The 20,322-nt window shown below is 43.0% G+C and overlaps 3 non-coding genes across 3 annotated transcripts; all 3 read left to right on the top strand.

The window, feature by feature from the left end:
• Positions 1-2,522: 2,522 nt before the first annotated feature.
• TRNAA-AGC (transfer RNA alanine (anticodon AGC)) lies at positions 2,523-2,594 on the top strand. Its single transcript has one exon. It is a non-coding gene; the product is annotated as a tRNA-Ala (tRNA).
• Positions 2,595-17,884: 15,290 nt separating this feature from the next.
• TRNAF-GAA (transfer RNA phenylalanine (anticodon GAA)) lies at positions 17,885-17,957 on the top strand. Its single transcript has one exon. It is a non-coding gene; the product is annotated as a tRNA-Phe (tRNA).
• Positions 17,958-18,991: 1,034 nt separating this feature from the next.
• On the top strand, positions 18,992-19,063 carry TRNAA-UGC (transfer RNA alanine (anticodon UGC)). The gene has a single exon. It is a non-coding gene; the product is annotated as a tRNA-Ala (tRNA).
• The last annotated feature ends 1,259 nt before the right edge of the window (positions 19,064-20,322 follow it).

A 20,322-nucleotide genomic window follows, 5' to 3' on the forward strand; every position in this document is an offset into this window, starting at 1 on the left:
CAGGACTACTCTGAGAGGGTATATATAAGAATACTTCAAAAAAGTCAGTGGAAAAATGAAAAGATAAATTTATTTGGGTGCAGAAATTTTGAAATTCATGCAGTTTTTGAGAAAATGACTCATTTTTTAAATGAATTTTTGAAAGCCCTATGTATACTGCAGGGCTCCCTATGATATTGGCTGAGAAACTGGCAGTTTTGTGTGTCAGTTTAGCTCAGTTTTCCAGTCCGATAGCTTCATTCACAGTGCTCAGACCATGGAATTAATTCATAATACAAAAGGAGCACTGTTCACATGCACCACTGGATCTCTTGGATTCCAGCCAACTGGTCCACATAGCAGGTTTTAAACTTGTCAGCTTCCAAAATCACATGAGCCAATTCCTTACTAAAGATTTCTCTCTTTCCATCCTTCTCTCCCCTCTCAATTTTTTCTTTCTCTCTTTCCATCTGCCTCTTTCTCTCCATCTATTTCTCTCAACAGGATGATTCATCGATTCTGTTTCTTCAGAAAACGCTAATGCAAGCCTCGTGAATTTTTCATCTTAGTTATTGTACTTTTCAATTCTAGAATTTCCATTTGGCTCTTTTTATAAGTTATAATTTCTGTCCTTCTACTAATATTAATTATTTCATGTGACATTGCCATTTTTTTTTCTTTATGCACATTTTCCTTGACATTAAACAGTGTTTCTTCCCTGAGTGGTCATACACCAATGAGTAGAAAAGGTATCCTCTTTATCAAGATATGACAACACAGCTTCTGTCTCATTCAGAAAAGCATCACTGCATTTTCCCCAATACCTGTTGCAGGTAGGATTCATACCGGCAGGACAAAAAGAGTTCCCTGTGCTTCGATTGATGTTTCTGTTTATCAGTCAAGTCGGCCTCAACTGTTGTTTCAAATTCTTCCTCAATTTCTTCTGGCTCCTGGCTTCAGTATGTCCCAGCCCTGACTGCTGTGGACATTTTGAGAGTGAACCAGTGGATGAAAGATCTCTCCATCTTTCCCTCTCTCTGTAACTCTGCCTTTAAAAAAAAAAAAAAAAATGACAGACAGAGCTTGGGGGACACAGTGGGTTAAACCACTGCCTGCCACGTGCAACGCTGGCATGCCCTATCGAGCACAGGCTCCAATGCCAGCTAATCCACTTCCGATCCAGCTCTCTGATAATGGACTCACATGCTTATTCACAGGCATTATAAACATGTTGGAAAATCTCATCATCTATAACAGCACACTATTATTGCTTCCACATTGCCACTTGTAGTTTTGTTGAATTCTTCTATGTGTCTGATTAGATAAGGATTGCTGGAGGAATTCTCAGAGTAGAAATAATTTCTGACCCAGTACATATTGGCCGCCATGTTCCCTCCCAGAGGTCCTAATACTGTGTACTGTATTTGCACTTATCCTCTTTTTTGTTGATTAGGCTGTCCAGAGATTTGTCTGTTTTGCTGATTGTTTCAAGTATCCAGCTTTTTTTAAAAATTGGTTTTACTTTTTGTAATTCATTTTCTGGTTTTATGTTTATTAACCTTTCCTTCTGCATTCTTTTTGTTTATTTTGTTGTATATTTGGTGATGTGATTCATTTATATTATTTTCATTGCTATTGTTATAGATATGGAATGAAACTTTTTTTCTAATGCTTTATCTTTATCTCACAGATTCTGATACGTCACGTTTGCATTTTTGTCCTTTTCAAGAAATTAATTAATTAATTAATTAATTCTTTTTAACCCAAAAACTGCTTTGCAGAATGTTCTAAAGAGTTCAGGTTGAACGAATTTTTATTTTGTTAAAAAGTTCTCGCTCTGCTGTCTGTATTAGTTCTATTTGAACTTGGTTTTCGCAGCTTGAGAGGTGGTCGGTTTCGGGAACGCTCTATCTGTACCACCGAAAATGGAGGTGGGGACGAAGGCACAGGGCCCGGACGCCCTTCTGCAGTGAAAATTCCAGTTAATTCTTGAATTCGGGGCTCCCTAGGTCGGTTTAGAGTTTGTTCAAGGACCACGGGTGTCCTTCTTACCCCGATGCGGGCACCGTAGCATCGGAGACTGCAGGGATGTCCTCCGGCGAGAGGTCTGGGATGCAGCCGGGACCTGCGGAGAGCGAGGCGCAGCCTTCACTCCGGCGGCGGGGGCGCGGCTTCTGCCCGCCACGCGCGGCCGTGGCTGCCGCGGCCCCGCGCTCGCCCCTCCCGGCCCGCGTCCAGAGCGCGCAGCTGCGCCCCGGCCTTCTCTGCTCGCGGGGATCTCACGCAGTCTCTGCTACCCGGGGAAAGAGCAGAGAGGGAAGAAACCAGAGAAAAATGCGTCGTCTGGGCGCTGCCGGAGGTGGCGGGGACCCCAGAGCGGCAGGCGCCTTCGGCGGGCGATGCCCTGGGAGTGTCTCTCAGCCGAGCCGGGCACACCCGGAGATACCGAGGTCACGTGGCGTGGACCCCAGTTTAACGCCGCCGGTGCCTAGCAACAAGCCCTCTTCTGCTTGAATATATTCCCGAGAGAAACTGCAGGCCGAGGGGGTGTAGCTCAGTGGTAGAGCGCGTGCTTAGCATGCACGAGGCCCCGGGTTCAATCCCCGGCACCTCCAGTTTTCTTCCTGCTTTTGAGCGATGCTGCTTTTTGCTTTTCTGCGTCAGTTCCCTTTCTCAAACAGAAAGTGAACCTGTTTCACTTCAATGTGCTGCTCAAATTAGTGCCGCCGCTCGTGGAAGTGCTGCCCGTTTCTACTTGAGCTTGGCACCGCCGGGAAAGGAAAAGATAGACCAAGGAGAGGGACCTTGCTCTCTCCCCAGAACCGCAAGGGCGTCGCCCAATTAACCAGGCCAGGCACGTTTGGTTCCATTTTACAGTGTTCTTCATCTAAAAAGCAGGAAAGAAAAGATCAAGGTGGAAAGGTTTCACAGAAGAAAAATTGCAAGCTGCAAATTCCCCTCCTTGTCTTTGTTTCCAGGCTGTAAGATGGAGACGTTTTCATCAGCGAATTTAGGGACCCACTGCTGCTGGGACAGCTGTGTCCACTGAAGATCTCCAAGCTCATGAGCTTCCAGTTTGTTCCCACTACTTCACGCTTACCTGGGAATTGACTTTTCTAGATGATTACTCAAGTGAGTAACTTGACCTGAGACAGCTGTGCAATCTATCGGAGAGGAATTTTTTTTTATCTCATTAAACTTGGTTTTAATGCGTCTCAAAATTCTGTGGCAGATTTTTGGTCAAGTTGTTTCCCTTAAAAAATGCTGTTTTATTATTATTATTATTAATTAATTTATTTGAAAGGCAGAGTTACAGAGAGGCAGAAGCAGAGAGAGAAGTCTCCCATCTGCTAATTCACTCCCTAGATGACTGTAATGGCCTGAGCTGTGCCGATCTGAAGCCAGGAGCCAGGAGCTTCTTCTGGGCCTCCCACACGGGTGCAGGAAGGTCCACAAAACACTCTCCATTTCTTCTGAATGTTTTATGATGTGCTTTTATTTACCAGTCTTTTACTATTGAACTTAAATGCCCAACTGAGACAGTCCTGAGACGATTCTTCCACCACTGATTAGGAGTGGAGTGGCAGGTATCACGGGTAGTATTCATTCAGTCTTCTGAGCTTTCTGGGCAGACTTGGTGCCCTTCCCAGCTCCAGCAGTCTTCTTGCTCACTGCTCTGATCCCATCTGCAGCAACTGCCTGTTTTACATCACAAACCGCAAAATGACCCAGAAGAGGGAAGTCAGAGACGCTCTCAACACACATGGGCTCACCAGCATTAAATCAACAATGGCAGCATTGCCAGATTTCAAGAATTTAGGGCCACCTTCCAGCTTTTTATCAGAATCATGATCACTCTTTCCCTTAAGCTCAGCAAACTTGCATGCAATGTGAGCTGTGTGCCATCCAGTATAGGAGATGGCCAGCGCTGATTTGGCCTGGATGGTTCAGGTGGTCACCTGGGCAGTGAAGCCAGCCAGTTCCACTGGGGGTCATTTTTGCTGTCAGCATCAACATTGCCATCATTGCCACGACGACCCTGTTTCTATATAAGGTCACTTACAGGTTCCAGGGTTTGCTTTCTTTGGGAGGCATTACTCAGCGTAGTGTGATACCATCAGAACAAACTTGGCATTGTGGCTTCCATTTTGAACTATTAAGAGAAAGAGAAAAAAGGAAAGTGTAGGGGAAAATGAATCCTGAGGAAAAGTCACCTTAGTTTCCTTTGTTTTCTGTGAAGTTATGTGCATGAGAAACCAGAAGTCCTCCTACTGATTTCTCTACTCATCTTAGCGATGAGTTTGGTTCAACAATAAGCCCGAGAGGGCAGTAAACACTAGGGGAATTAGTGAGTGCATGGCCCTATAACATCATGGCTATCAACGAATTTGAGTATCATCAAACAAGAAAGATGCTTTCTAAATCTGATTTTAGTGAATTAGATTGCTCTTATAAGTGTCCAAGAGTGAAAATAATTTGTCATAATTTATGCTCAGTGTCTCAGATTTGTCCAGTGAGGTTCCCTTCAAGCAGCCTTCTGTAGACTTTTGAATCCATCATCCCCACCATTTCTGAGCACTTACATACTAGCACTGCAAGATATATCTTCAGTTCCCTGGCACAGCCCTGAATTATATATATAGATCATAAAACTCCATACTGGTGTCTCTAATTCCAGTGTAGCATAAACAATACTATTCATTATTTTCCCTTTTCTTCCACAGTGAAAGCCTTTGTTTCAACACACACACATTCATACATAAAATACGTGAATATACTCATTTTCTCAATCCTAAAATTCACACAACAAATCAGAATCGCTACATCTTTAACAGTACAAAAAATAGCACTGCTACAGAGTGTAAGGTGTGTTTGCTGTCTGTGCTTTCAATGAGATCAGCCTTTTCTTAGATGAGTTCTTTTTCTCTTCAATGCCTTTATTATTCTTTTGATATGCAGTTAGATTTGTTCCCATTTGTGTTGAATTTCAGAGTATTTTCACATGCACCTGAGTCAGTTTTATTTTTTGATTATGTGGAACATTATTATGTTTCCAAGAAGCGAAAGAACATAGACAATTCTCAGAAAAGCTGCAAGAGACATTGCAGGCCTGCGATCACTCAAGTGGAAGCAGTGGAAGCAGGCTCCAGGCGATCTTTGGGGCTGGCTGATTGTGGCCAGCCCATAAATCAGGAGGCATCATTCCTTGTGTCACTAAGGTCTCTTTCTTCTGGTACAGCCATGTGTAAAAGAAATAGCACAGGGTAGGGAATTTAGAAATAGCAGAAATGAAAACACAAGCTAACTTAATTTTCATGACTTAACAGCAGTCCCAAGACAATAGCAGTCCCAAGTGAAAACGTTTCTTGTAAAATTGGCATTATTGCAAGGTGGTTCTGCTCAGTGATAGAACACATGCTTAGCATGCATGAAGTCCTGGGCTCCAGCCTCACTACCTGCATTCTTACTTTCTAAGCACCAGGTTCGCTTAGCTTTACTCCACCTGTGACAGCACGTACACCATTCTGCTGTGGTACAGCGAATAGCACTTCTCTGGGTGTTGTGAAGAAGTTTCCGGCCTGAAAAGGCAAGTGCTCGGATTTCCAGGGTCCAAGATCAGGCTAGGGGAAAGCTCATTTCCTTGTTTTTCATAATACAATAAATGAACTTTTGTTTTCCCAGTCCCAGTGGATGCTTTTCAAACTCATTAAGTTTATTCTCCAGAATGCCTTCCATGCTGCTGAACAATCCATATCTCTAGATCGGAACTCTTGATTAGATTCTGGTGCCAGCATTGAGCAGAAATCCACAGGAAGATGCTTCCTGGGCACAGTAATGTCATCTTGCTCAAGAGAAAAAAAAAAAAAATGTATTTTGAGCCTTATTTCATTCCACCAATTGGGGGCAGACAAGATACTGTGAAGAGTCAGATGGGTTAATAGGCAGTCAGGTCGGTCCTGGTGGACACTGAGGGTGCAAAATTCTTGCTTCCCCCAAAAGTTCTCTTTAACAATGTCAAAAATGCCTGCCCCACTCCTTAGGAGCTTCCAGTCTTATCATGAGACTAGCAAGGGAGTGGCGAGTCCATCCTGAGCTCAAGTTTATTTTGAAAACAAGTTACCCATCCCATCCCTCAGATGGCTTTTTGTTTTATCATGAGCAAGCCACACAGGCAAATAAGATTACTAATCAGGTCTGTTGATGGGTTTTGTCCCCACCTTGGAAGTGATAATTAACTGAGTCAGTTTTTTTTTCTTTCTCCCAAAATTGTGTTAAAAACCCCACTACCATCAGCCCCTTTGGGTTTTGCCTCTCTTGGAGCCCTGCTCCTGGCCACTCTGCCAGGAAGTCTCCAACTTAAACAAATCTTGCTTTTCTCTCTGCCTTGTCCAGTTGGAAATTCGTTTTGCATGTGAGACACAGAACCGAGGTAATCTTTTCTCTGCCACTGTTTTGCCCAAAGCTGTACTAAATTTCCAGAAAGCAGAAAAGCAGTCTCTTCCTACATTTATAGAAGCCAAGCAATGACAGTCTTTCCACAGTGCATCCCATCCTGTTCTCACATTCCAAACTGTGCCTGTCTCTCACCTCCTGGGTGTTAGAGAAATGGCACAGTCTTATCTGTGGAGCCATCTATGCCCAGGACATCATCCTCGGCTCTAGCCATGGCCGCCATAGCTGGAAGCCAGATGACCAGATAGCCCAATCACAGGTGTCAGCTCTACCACCACCCTAATGGGATTCCCTGCTCCTAATTTCATGCCCCCTGGCAAAGATATAACAGGACTTTCTTCCCTTACAGGTGCTCTCTTTACTCCTGGTCTGTCAGGCTTCCCCCTCCTGACAACAAAACTTTCCTCTAACTTCAGTGTTTGGTGTGTTTTGCGGTGGCCTTACATTGGTGCCATGACTCAGATCCAGGCTCCCCATTGACCTTGCTCTCCCCCGAGGGATCTGAGCTGCTTCAGGATCCTGGATTTGTGCTAGCCACAAAACACTCCTGGACCTCCTCCATGCCACTGAATGCTCTGTGATCCCGATGCACACATCGGCCTTTCCAAATCCTGAGGTAAGACAGGGAATGGGGAATTCCCTCGGCAACTTCTACCATGGGTTATGGTTCCACTCTGCTTTGACTCAAAGTCCTGGTTCAGGCACCATAACCTCCCATGGTCTCTACGCCTTCCACGGGTTCTAGGCCTTAGGCTCCAGTGGGTGCATGGGTGACAACCCACACTCTGTTCTCATACCCTCCCCGTCAGATGGCCATGATCTTGGGGACCCTCAATACCCACCAGTCCAACTCCATAGGTCACCCTGGGAACTTCTCTGACCCACATTCTGTCCCGCCCTCCTCTCAGTTGTCTCCTACCTTGACAACCAGTCCACGTTTGACCCTGACACTATTCAGGATCTTTATCACGTCTGTGAGCATTTGGGAAAGTGGAAAAAGTTCCCTATGTCTAAGCTTTCTCCTATCTCAGCTCTAAACCTCCAGCTCCAGTCCTCTTAACTTCCAAAGCTCTCGCTAAAAAGTCCAAACCCCTTTATTCTACATTCACTTTTCTGGCTTGCTCACTATACCTCTCCCTCCTGCCTGGGAATTCCAACCTTATCTCAGAACCAGCTCTTGTCCAAAGTCTACTCCCCCTGCCTTATCTATGATCCTTTCTAACATCCTCCTCCTGGAGAAGCAAAGGCAAGTTTGGGAACAGCCTTCTTCACCCCTCCCCTTCCTGTTCCAATTTTACCTAAAGAGTAGCATCCTCTTGAGCTCTCACATCACCTAGGCCACCCTTCTGATGGCTCTTTTGTTTTGTTATGAGCAAGCCAGACAGGATAATCAGGTCTTTTGATGGGTTTGGGGCCTGTAAGGGGTTGGCTGAAAACTAACTGCATTTCTATTCTTCCCTCCTCAGAGAGTAATTTGTTGGTGAGACTGAAGCAATGCTCAAATCTCCTCAGCCCCTACAAACCCGATTTCCTGGTCCCATGAGTGAGCCTTTCCTAGACTGGCCCTCCAAACCAGCCAGCTCACTGGGTTGATGACCATTTCCAGACATATCTCCTTTTCCCTAACTGCCCCCTACTCTGTCAGCTATCAGATTCTCCTCCTTAGGAATCTCTGAAGGGGTGTCCACCTGCTCTGGTGGATGCCCTCTCCCATTAAACCTAACATAATGGTGAATAATCTCCACTGGACTTCTTGTTCCTGGCACATCAGCCCCTATTCCACAGTCACCCATGGGACCTGTCTGGAAGCTGCCTGAACTTTTGTTTCAGAGGCAGTCCCAACTAGCTGACCATTGACTAGGGCACCATTGGCCTAAGGTGTTCTTTGGGTAAAAGGAAAACTAGAAGCAAATTCAATTAAAGTCTAAAAAGATGTCCTTGGTAAATCACAATCTCATGCATGAGAATTTGTTTCAACTGTAACTGGACATTGAGTTTGAAGGAATTTCTCCCTTTGAATCTAGGAAGATTGCTGCCTTGAAAAATATAGCTTTGTAACTTATTGAACTTGTTTTGCAATCTGTTTTAGCAGGTTTCCAATGATATAGCAATGGGTAATCAGTACTCGATGAAACAACAATGGGTAATCAATACTCATCATAGCACCTAAAGTGGATTTTGCAGTCTCTGGTTTAATGTTACCAATTTATAGCTAGAGTTTTATAAAAGGAGTAGAAATCTATAATTCAGATAGAGGTATGGTATAATATCTGCATCTTTAGTCATCCAAGTGTAATCGGTAAATATAAATTGGGTAAAGCAAATGAGATAAATGTGTCTAACTGTAGACTTTGGTACTCTTAGCACCTTATATTCTGTGGAAAAAACTATTTGAATTTGCTAACATGTTTTCATAAATTGTCCATATGAAAATAGTTCAATATTGCTTGAAAGTAACTAAAGTTGAAATTTAATGTGTTATCTTATTTAGAAAATATTGTCTTAATTTGGAGATTTCTAAAGGGTTATTTCAAAATGCACATCAAGTATATGGAAAGCAAAAGCTATTGTCTCACATAGAACTAAAATCTGATCCTCTGTTAAAGCAATGAGGTTTTTACAATATCTTGAAATCATCTTAAAATCTGTTTAAACCCTGCAGCATCTCCTTTTAATAGTTTTGTTTAATTGGGACTCTGTCATTTTTCTAGCCAGCTCCAGTAAGCTATTTTCTCTTCCCTCGTTCTGAGCGTTAAAACTGTTCCAAGTTATGGAATATGATTTCATGCACTAACTCTTTATGGTTTTATTTTCGATGTTTGGAACAACCAAAGAGAGACAATTTTGTGTTCTGTTAAAATAATTTATTGTGTCCTCTATTGTTTAGAAACAACTGAGTTTTAAAGGAGTTATAATTTGTTTGAATATATACTCATTCTAAAGCATTTGAGTAATCACTTTGTAACAATGCTCAAATCTGGTCTATATTATGTCATGATGTTAAGGGATCCTGTTTATATCAGATATTTTAAGCCTTCTATGCATCCTTGACAGGCATTCAAAAAATGAAAGTTCCAAAGAATTTGGACTTTGATATTTCCAGCTAGGCCCTGGAAATGTCAAAGGATATGTCTCTCATTTTGCAGAGACACCAACTAAGCAGGCTATTCAGATTATACTAAAGGTACTATCAAGATGTGAAGTAGTGCTAAATTTTAAGTTATGATAATGTGAAATGCTACTATAAAAATGCCCAAAAGTCAGAAAGTCTAATGATCTTGTGTTACCAGACATGATGGTTATCTTTATGAGAAAGACCCATAGGCCGAAAAGGGCTATAAAGTCCTACAGGTGCTTTCAAAAATATTGTGAGCAAGTGCCTCTTGTTGGTGAATAAGTTTATAATTTTAACACATGGCTATTTAAAGTCTTCTGTCATCCATAGTTTGTGTTCTCCTCTAAATACTATAAATCAGACTTGCTGCTCATAAAACTAAAACACTGTTGCATCTGTGTTTAACTGTGTCCTCCTATAGGTTCTGATGGACTTTTCTAGTGACTTCTATCGTATTCAGTACTTTGGGATGGCTCTGTAAGCAGTTGAAACCAATAATGCACTACAGGTTCCAACTGAGAGAAAGTATGGTTAATCAAGGTTATTAAGAGCAGAATGTAATTCAAATCAATTGGTAATATTTTTAAAGTTAGATATTTTAAGAAGCTATTGCTGAAACTGCTGTATTGTTCTATCTTGTATGTTTTATGTGTATATATATTGTATATCTACATGGGAACATTTATTAAGAACTGTTTTATTGCTTACAGATAAAAGATTGCTCATAAATTTAAACTGCTAAGCTAATTGAAGACACATTTTGGTTTGTGTCCTGAATGTCTGTATCAAATATTTTAAATTTGTTGGTAGAAAGAACCTAAAACTGCTTAAGTCATTGACATGTTTGTGCTTGAGTTTGCTGGTCAAACAAATATTTAAGAGATGTTTCCAAATACATGTATTCTTGTCTCAAAATGTATAGATTCTGGGGTCGGTGCAGTGGCGCAGTGGGTTAATCCTCCACCTGTGGCGCCGGCATCCCACGTGGGCACCAGTTCTAGTCCTGGCTGCTCCTCTTCCTATCCAACTCTCTGCTGTGGCCTGGGAAGACAGTGGGAGATGGCCCAAGTCCTTGGGTCCCTGCACCCATGTGGGAGACCCGGAGGAAGCTCCTGGCTCCTGGCTCCTGGCTCCTGGCTTCGGATCTGCGCAGCTCTGGCCATCACGGCAATCTGGGGAGTGAACCAGCAGATGGAAGACCTCTCTATCTCTACTTCTCTCTGTAATTCTTTCAAATAAATTTTAAAAAATCTTTAAAATAAAAAAGTGTATAGATTCTGGTAAATGTTTTCATAAAACATTGATTTACATTAAACATTCTGGTAAATGTTTTCATACGTTGTTATTTAATGGTTGAAATTGCTTGCTAAGTTTTCATTTGATATTGTGATTGTCAGTAAATGATCTGGAAAGCCTGACCTTTTGCCTCATTTCTCTATTCTCTTCAAGATGGGAAACTGACTCTATTGAAGTACTCTCCAGGGATGTACAGTTTAATTCTAAAAAAGGGATGGCTAACATTTTTCTGTAATAATAGCATAGGCAAAAAGAGTGCTTAAATTATGATTTCACGGCTAGATTTACTTCGCCATGGGCACAGTAAATGGGCATAATCTTGCTTTCAGACCAAACAAAGGGAGGGAAAGTTTTAAAGTGAGGACATAGCTTTCCTCATGGGCATTGTCTACCTCACAGAAAAACCACTATCAGAACATGCCCATGACTGTAGGCTTCTAGTTTAGGCCACCAAAGATTAGAGATGGGACTTGGGCACTCCCTTGACTTGCATCCTCTGGTCTGCTTTAACAAAAACCAGAGGAAAAGAAGGCTGGGCATCAGAAGCAATGTAAAGATAGGTGGCAGGCCAATAATGGCTGCTTTGCACAGTGATCTCCCATCAAGGACACCCAACAGGCCAGTCCACTGCATTGGCTTTCAATGTGGTAAGCCTGGGCTTCAGAAGTTAGCTTATGAAGAGTCCTGGCAGCTCTGCCAGCCAAGAGTTGGGTCACTGGAAATGGATCTGCCCTGGAGTCGAAGGACACCCAGGTCAGAGCCGCAGATCTTGCTGGCTCTATGCCGCGGACCGGCTCTCGCGGAGTCTCAGACCGAGGGAGAACGAGGGAACGAAGAGCCAGGAGAGTCAGAAATCGGCGGGGAAATGACAGACAGACACACACACGTTATGTGTATGTTACTGCTGCGATTTATTGTAGTAAGGCTTGGGTTTATATAGTAAAGAACAATGCTGCAGGCAAATGAAAAAACTTTTATCACAAAGGTTGACAAAATGAGTTAAAACAATGATGTCATATGAGTGGTTTAGTGGGGACATAGTTTTTAGACAATTTACGGAGGATGAGAATTGACCTTTGGCTTAGTTTTCGTTTACTGAGGATGAGAATTGACCTTTGACTTAGTTTCACTAACTGAGGATGAGAATTGACCTTTGGCTTAGTTTTACTTACTGAACTGTTTAGGGGAATAACTGTCCAAGGTTTTGCTTGCCCTCTAGGTACCTGGAGATAACCTCTGAGTAACCTTAACATTTTTCTGTTACTACAATGGGAACCTAATGATATGTTTTGACTTGCATTCCTGGCTTACGGGAAACTTCTTTTTCTTGATTTTTTAGTTTCTGAGAATTATGAGGGTAAGCAGTAAAGTGTAAACACAGCTGGTAGATAATGCATAATGAGATCATCAGCAGAGCAGAGACACGGTGTCCCCCAAAATTTAGCAAGGACAGTCTTGGCTTCCTTAATGTGAGTCGGGGGTCATTACAACCACGGACTGCACAGGAATCGCCTGAGGCTAAACTCCAACAGAGCGCGCACCCCAAAACCCTGCAGCTTTAGACCCCCGACGCAGCAACATCTTGCCACGCGGGTATCACAGCTGTGGGCGTGGCAGCTCTAAGCTGAAAAGCCCTTCACTCGGCCCAGCTTCCAAAGTAACCACCACTGCTGAGGGGATGGCCAAATAGGATCAGTAACATTGCAGGCAGAACTGTAAATTTCCTGTTAGAGATGCCACCTGCCTTTACCTGGCCAGTTCTCCTCCCAGGCCAGCTAGGTAACTGAAGTCAACAGGGTGCCTTCCCCAAGGAGGTTCACACTTCCCTTATTATGTACCCCATATAAAGAGATAGATAGGTCTGGGCCTCATAACTGGCAAGGCCCTAAATCCCACCTGATTATTGTCAAGCCCCTTCTGTCAGTTTCTATTTGCCTCTCAATCAGAAAACTTATTCATGGTTTATAGAGCACCTTTCTTTGGTCCTCCAATAATGACTTTGTTCTAGACCCTGTCTAGCCCACTTGGGGCCTCATTCCTTTGTAATCATACCCTCTGCTCTTACATCAATGGCTCTACTCTCGACCTGGTGTATTGATGGTCCTCTCCCCAACTAACATAGTATGATTGTCCAGAATTTTTCTACAGACAAGCCCCTCTACCCACAAGAGATGAGTTGCCTTTCTCCTAGTCTTGGTTGGGATCAGTTTCGCAGCCTCCCTCTCCCCAGTAGTGATCTCAGGAATGGCTTTGGGCCACAACGTCATCTCGATGCCATTACAACTCCAGTCACAAGAGGAGATTACCAGGTCCACTGAGACCTTAGCTGATGCCATCTGAGGTCTCTAAGGCCATATCACCTCACCAACAGGTGTGGTACTAAGGAACAGACTGACCTTAACAGGGTTGTTATTATGTTAACCAATCAGGTCACGTAAAACCACAGCCATCTAACAGTCTTCACTTGGGGTCCAGGGACACCGCACCCACCCCCCACCCCCATCCTCTGTGAAATCCTCTTATTACTTGGTTAATGCCATTACTAGGACCATCGGCTGCTATTTTAATCCTGGCTGCTACTTTGTCTGTTTAAGTGTTTACAGGAGGTGATGATAGAATGAACCACAGCCTTCACCAACCTGGCAATCAATCAACCAAATAGTGCTATAGGGATCTACTCGGCTCCCCAACCAGGAGATCACAGCTTCAGGCATCGCCCCCATGCCAGCAGAGAGTAACTTGTCACCCTATGTTTGCAGGAAGCAGCTCTAAAGACAGATCATTGTCCCTCCATCCCTCATGGACTTTTGGGGCTGATCTAATCCCATACAACACTTGCTCTATAAAATACAAAAGGGGGGAATGTTAGTAAAATGGCACAGTCTTATCTGTGGCGTGATTTATGCCCCAGACACCATCCTTGGCTCTAGCCCCCACTGCCATTGCTGGACACCAGGTGACCAAATGACCCAACCCCAGGTGTCAGCTCCACCACCACCCTAATGGAATTGGCCGCTCCTATCTCCTTGCCCTCCCGCAAAGGTTTAACAGGATCTGCTTCCCAAACCGAACCTGCGCTCCCTTACTCGCTCGCCCTCACCACCCAGCCCCTCCAGCTTCCCCCACCCAACAATAAGCCTTTCCTCTAACTCCAGTGTTTGCTGCATTTTGTGGTGGCCTTACGCTAGGTGCTCACAAGCCACCCGCAGTCAATTTTCAGGTCATCCCCCTTGTGAGAGTCTCACTCCTCCCTGTCGGTGCAGCCAATGCCCATGGCCCCGCGGCTCTGCTTGTGCGCAGCCACAGTGCGGCGCTTCCCCGCTGTTGGAACCGTGAGCAGCCCGCGAGGAGTCCAGGAGCTCGGTGCAACCGCGCCAGGACGCTTCTTCCGGAGAAAAGCTGCGTTTCAACAGGCTTCTTTCTAACAGAAATACAAGGCGCAAAGTGGGGCTCTCATCTTTTGCCTGTAAGCAAACCCTGAAGAAACCAGACGCTCCCGCCGTTTCCGAGGCAGCCGGCACCCCACTCCTGCTCCCCAGAGAATCGGGCAATCCTTGCGGCTCCCCCAGCAGCTATCACTGTCAGCGGTTCCCGCACAGGGAATTAAAGCGCCACCCGACGCGGTCGCCGCACGGCGCTCTCGGACTCTCCCAGGCCGCCGCCCCTCGAGCCAGGTTCTCTTCTGGGACAGACTTACCCTTCTTCCTCGACCCCATTTGCCTCTTCTACCTCACCCCCCGCGTCTCCGCCCTTCCCGGCCCGGCTGCCGCTCAGTGCCCCCTCCGCCTTGCCCCGGCTCCACTCCCGACGGGTCCAGCGCGCACCGCGACCCGTCTACGCCACTTGAAGATCTGTATTTCCACCTCGCTTGCCAAGTTTTTTCTTTCCCAGAGGCTGAGGCGGGGCGGGGTTGGAGAGATCCGTGGCTGAGGCGAACGAGAGATGGCGTTTTCTTTCCTGTTTCCGGGAAGGTTCCGACCGTCGGAGAGGAAGAAATAAATCTTTAGGATGTTGGCTAAAAGCAAGAAGCCTCGATTCTTAGCGAGCACTAGACGGTTTCAGAACTGTCCAGAAAATTTATTACAATTCGCTCCCAGGTGGTCCCGAGGCAGCAGGAAGTTTCTGAAACTCAGAAAACCCCAACATTGATTCTATATGATTTAGCAGGAGGAGCTCCTGCTATAATTGATGTAAGAATGTCTAATATCTCCAGATGGGCAAAAAAGAAAAAACCAAACCGTTTCTTAGGTACAAGCTGCAGGCTGCAAAACACATTAATGACAGGCTAATTGGCTTAAAAGGCTTATACTATGTACACGTGTTGAAAAATTGCAGCGTACCCTATGCAAACGTACAAGTAGTAAATGTTTACCAAAGGTGTTAATTAAAAAAAAAATCATCTTCAAACAAAAAGACTGGACCCAAATCCCAGCCTTTCCAGAATTCCAAAATGCTGGCTGGAGTGAGCCAGCGGATGGAAGACCGCTCTCCCTCCATCTGCCTCTGCCCCTAAATCAATCAATCAATCAATCAATCTTGCTTTTCTTATCCAGAGAGCACAGTTGGCCACAGCTTTCCTACACTCACTGTATCACTGAGTTCTTACAACTTTGGTGGTTTTCTTTAAGTCCTAGGGCTGAGTCCAGATGAGGGAGAAATTCTGAAGTTGGTAAACCGGCATTTCCAGTACCATGCTTAGCCCTTTCAGCAATGCCTAAAACATCCAGAACTCACACTGGGTACTTCTCTCCTGTCTGACTTCCTGTGCCAGACCAACACTCGCCAAAATTGGTTCCCCAAAAGACCAGCTGTGAGAGATGGTCCATTATAAATAATTTTATGCTTTGGTAAATTGAGGAAAACCCTGCATTTTACACACCAACTCACCAGATGGGCGTCCTCACATCCTACCGACCTCCTACAGGGCTCCCTATATCAATATTATCACACTGTCAACACCTGAGTTTTGGAGGCGACACATTCAAACTACAGCAAGTATGTACTCATTCAAGTATAGATTTTTTTTAAATTTCAACATTAAAAAAATTAGATACATTTGTGTTGTTGCTAGTAGCTGTAGTGCTTTTCCATTGCTTGAGTATTCCACTGGAAGAATACTATACATCATGATTTATTAATCCATTTTAAACGTCATTGGATTACGCCTAGGTTGTTGTTTTTTTTTTTTTTTCTGAAATGTCCTATACTGCTGCAAACATTCCTGTTCACGTCTTTCAAGGCAAACATTCATGCAGTTCTCTTGGTATAAGTGTAGTTGTGCAGTTTTGAGATCATAGATTACATGCATATTTAGTTTAAGTTAATATTTCCAAGTAGTTTCTCAGTATAGGTATCAGCAATAATCTGGAGTCCCAGTTGCTCCGCAGACTTGTAACACTTGATATCATCAGGTCTTTTGTGTTAAGTGACATCGGTGAAAAGTAGTATTACTGTATTTTTTTAGTATTACTAATATTTAATATTACTAATATTTAGTATTACTGTGTTTTTATTTTGCATTTCCCTGATAGCTAATGATGTTGAGCACTTTTTATATTGCTTGATTGCTATTTTGGGTATCCTCTTTTGTCAATTGCGTGCTCATTTGCTCTTTCTTGCTTTTAGTCTTTTTTGAAGGATTTTTTTAAGGAGTTCTTTATATATTTCAGGTAAGCGTTTGGGTCATGGAACAGCAAGAGGTGGAAAAGCACCTTCCTATTTTTATTTATTCTTTCCCCTTTCCTCTACCAATCTATCATTGTCTCCAAAACTGGATCCTATTTTTAGACCTTGATTGTAGTTGAGTCTATATTATTTTGGGGTAGAAGATGAGGAGAGGTGGGTGACACTGAACACCATAAGGTTAGCTGTTGAAGAATGAGAACACGGTATATAAAATGAAAAAATTTTTTTTTCAGTACTTGCATGTTTTATTCAGCTTTTAAAAAAGTGGATTTTTTTTTAACTTTTATTTAATGAATATAAATTTCCAAAGTATAGCCCATGGGTTACAATGGCTTCCCCCCTCCCATAACTTCCCTCCCGCCCGCAATCCTCCCCCTTCCCGCTCCCTTTCCCCTTCCATTCATGTAAAGATTCATTTTCAATTCTCTTTGTATACAGAAGATCAGTTTAGTATATATTAGGTAAAGATTTCAACATTTTGCCCATATAGCAACACAAAGTGAAAAAACTACCATTGGATTACTAATTATAGCATTAAATAGCAATGTACAGCACATTAAAGACAGAGATCCTACATAATTTTTTTTTTCGAATTAATTAATTTTCTATGCCATTTCCATTTTAACACCAGGTTGTTTTTTTTTTCATTTCCAATTCTCTTTATATACAGAAGATCAATTCAGTATATAATTAGTAAAGACCTCATCAGTTTGTGCCCACACAGAAACGCAAAGTATAAAAATACTGTTTCAGTACTAGTTATAGCATCACTTCGCTTTAGACGACACATTAGGGACAGATCCCACATGGGGTGTAAGTACACAGTGACTCCTGTTGCTGATTTAACAATTTGACACTCCTGTTCATGGCGTCAGTAATCTCCCTAGGCTCTAGTCATGAGTTGCCAGGGCTATGGAAGCCTTTAGAGTTCGCTGACTTTGGTCTTATTCCGATAGGGTCATAGTCAAAGTGGAAGTTCTCTCCTCCCTTCGGAGAAGGGTACCTCCTTCTTTGATGGCCCCGTTCTTCCCACTGGGATTTCACTCACAGAGATCATTCATTTAGGTCTTTTTTTTTTTTTTCCATGATATCTTGGCTTTCCATGCCTGCTATACTCTCATGGGCTCTTCAGCCAGATCTGAATGCCTTGAGGGCTGATTCTGAGGCCAGAGTGTTGTTTAGGACATCTGCCATCCTATGAGTCTGCTGTGTATCCCACTTCCCATGTTGGATCTTTCTCTCCCTTTTTGATTCTATCAGTTAGTATTAGCAGATACTTGTCTTATTTGTGTGATCTCTTTGAAAAATGAAAATTTTTATATTTGGGAGAATGGCTAGAGGTTGCAGTATCAGCTTGCCGAAATAGCTCAGTTGGGAGAGCGTTAGACTGAAGATCTAAAGGTCCCTGGTTCAATCCCGGGTTTCGGCAGCTGTGCTGACATTATGCAGTTGATGTACTTTGCATCACAGAAGTGCAAATATCACTCACTGGCTTTTGCAAATCCAATCAATAACTAGCAGTTTTGCTGTGTGTGTTTCCTTTGGCAAATCCAATCAAGGTGATGTTTACAAATATATTATATGAACAACATTGCACTCTCTCCTTTGGTTGTATAGTCCACTGAGGTCTTCCAAAAAAAAAAAAAAAAGTTAACTGACACAGATTATTTTTTAAAGTTTTAAAACCCAAGAATTCCCATAGATAAGCAAAATAGTCCATTTTTCCATCATTGAGACTTTCTCCCATTCCCAAAAGAATTATTAAACCTTTCCATGTCTGTGCTTCCTTCTGGCTGCTAGTGTGATTTTTTTTCCTCTTTATCCTGTAAATCTTCTATTTGTCATTGCTCTCCCTCTCATAATTCAAACCTTTCCTCCTTCCTTGAATCTATTATTTCACTGAGACTTTATCAATTTCCCTTTTGGACCATTGGCAGGGCCTCCTAAATTAGATGGCCTAATTCGTGTGCCTAGATCCGGAGCAAAAAGATCCTTAAGATGAAATTCTCAAAGTTCACTCTCGAATTTTCTTCACAAATGCACTCGTTAATATTCCAATTGAGTGAACAACAAATACGAAGTGTTTCAGGCAGGGAAAACAGGATTTCAATAGCCTTATGTCTCAGGTTAGGACATATCTGGAAGAAATCCTAAGAATCGAAAATAGGGAGTTGATTCTTTGCCAGGCACAGTAGAAGGAGACCTTACCAATGTGGTATATTAAAGCCACAGTGGAAACTTCTGTGAGTATTACCGAACACGTGTTTCCCATCTTTTACCTTCCATTTTGGGTTTCACACTATAAACAATCTGTATCCTCGGCTGGTTCCTTCTGCCCAAGCCAGTTGCCAATGTTGTTGAGTACTAACACTAACCACTAGCCCCAGTTATCAGAGATGGAAAGCTACAGAAAACAAAACTTACTCTAGACAAGTATTAACCATCAATGTGCTGCCCCCTACCGGGGGTGTAGCTCAGTGGTAGAGCGCATGCTTTGCATGTATGAGGCCCCGGGTTCGATCCCCGGCACCTCCAGAGTGTGTGGTGAGTCTGCCCTGACTTGGGTTGGATCTTTTTTCAAAAAACCTCAGTAAAATTTTTTTTTTTTCCTTTTCAGTTTATGCACACATAGGAAGCAAAACCTCAACCCGTTGTTTGCCTTGAATTTTTCTCCTGCATCTCTATGCTGTGACTTTCCACTTCAGCTAAGATGATTGGGAGAGCAGAAAGAAGACAAAAAGAGAACTCAACAAAGGGATTTCAACTCTTGAACCCACATCATAATGCGCACATTCACAGGCTGTTCACTTTGGCTCCCATTTTGTACTATCACTAAAGAGACAGAAAGACGAGAAGAAGGGAAAAAAAGAGCTCTGTGAACATTTCATTATAGTTATTTTTGTTTTATGGGCCAAATAAACAGAGCAGAAGTACAAGTATTTGTTGACTGATTTCTCGACCAGTCTCTAGGCAGAAAGCGCAGGGAAAAACTCCATCCAGCAATGAACAAGGACTGCTGTGACTAGAGTCTTTTTAGATGAATGAGTGGCAGGTCGCTGGTCACTGGAATGCAGACTATAGGAAAATTAGATACCTTCCAATATGACAACAGGAGAAATAAATATGGAATAACACATTTCCAACTGATATTCCACAAGACTCCTTTCTCTATGTTCCTTCTGTCATCCCATTTTCCTTGTTTCAAATTTCAAAAAAAAAAAAAAGTGGCCTGTGAATCTCCATTAGCAGCAAACAGAGGTCCACAGCTGAAGCAGCAGCAGTCAGAATGGAAAACGGTAGAAGGCGAGTGGATCCCAAGGTGTGTTGAGCACTTCCACTGGTAACCAAACAAATATCCCTTCTGTTCTTTCTTCATCAGTCCAATCACATCTGGTTTGTATGAATAAGGAATTCCTAGGAATTTCTGATCCACAGATGAAAACTTTAAAAAATTTCCAATGCTTTATGGTTCCAAAACAGCTTCTACCTGTGTACACATTTCCTGTTGAATCAATGTGTCTTAAAGCACAAAAGGAAGGCAATGTTTGCTCCAAATGCATCAGTCTAACTGCCATTCTTCGTCAGGCTGGGATGTCCTGGATTTTCTTCTGTAGTTAAAATATCCTTTGCAGGCATTTGGGAGGAATACTGGTGAAGTCAGCCAGCTTGGCTGCATGTGCTGGGCCCAATTATTGATTTGTTTTAGGATGGACGTTTTTGAATGAGATAATGCAGATATTCCATGTAATCTCTCTTTCTATTAGCCACTCTTTCTCTTCAGACACATTAAACAA

The sequence above is a fragment of the Lepus europaeus genome, chromosome 3 (genome assembly GCF_033115175.1).
Source record: "Lepus europaeus isolate LE1 chromosome 3, mLepTim1.pri, whole genome shotgun sequence".
Taxonomy (NCBI): domain Eukaryota; kingdom Metazoa; phylum Chordata; class Mammalia; order Lagomorpha; family Leporidae; genus Lepus; species Lepus europaeus.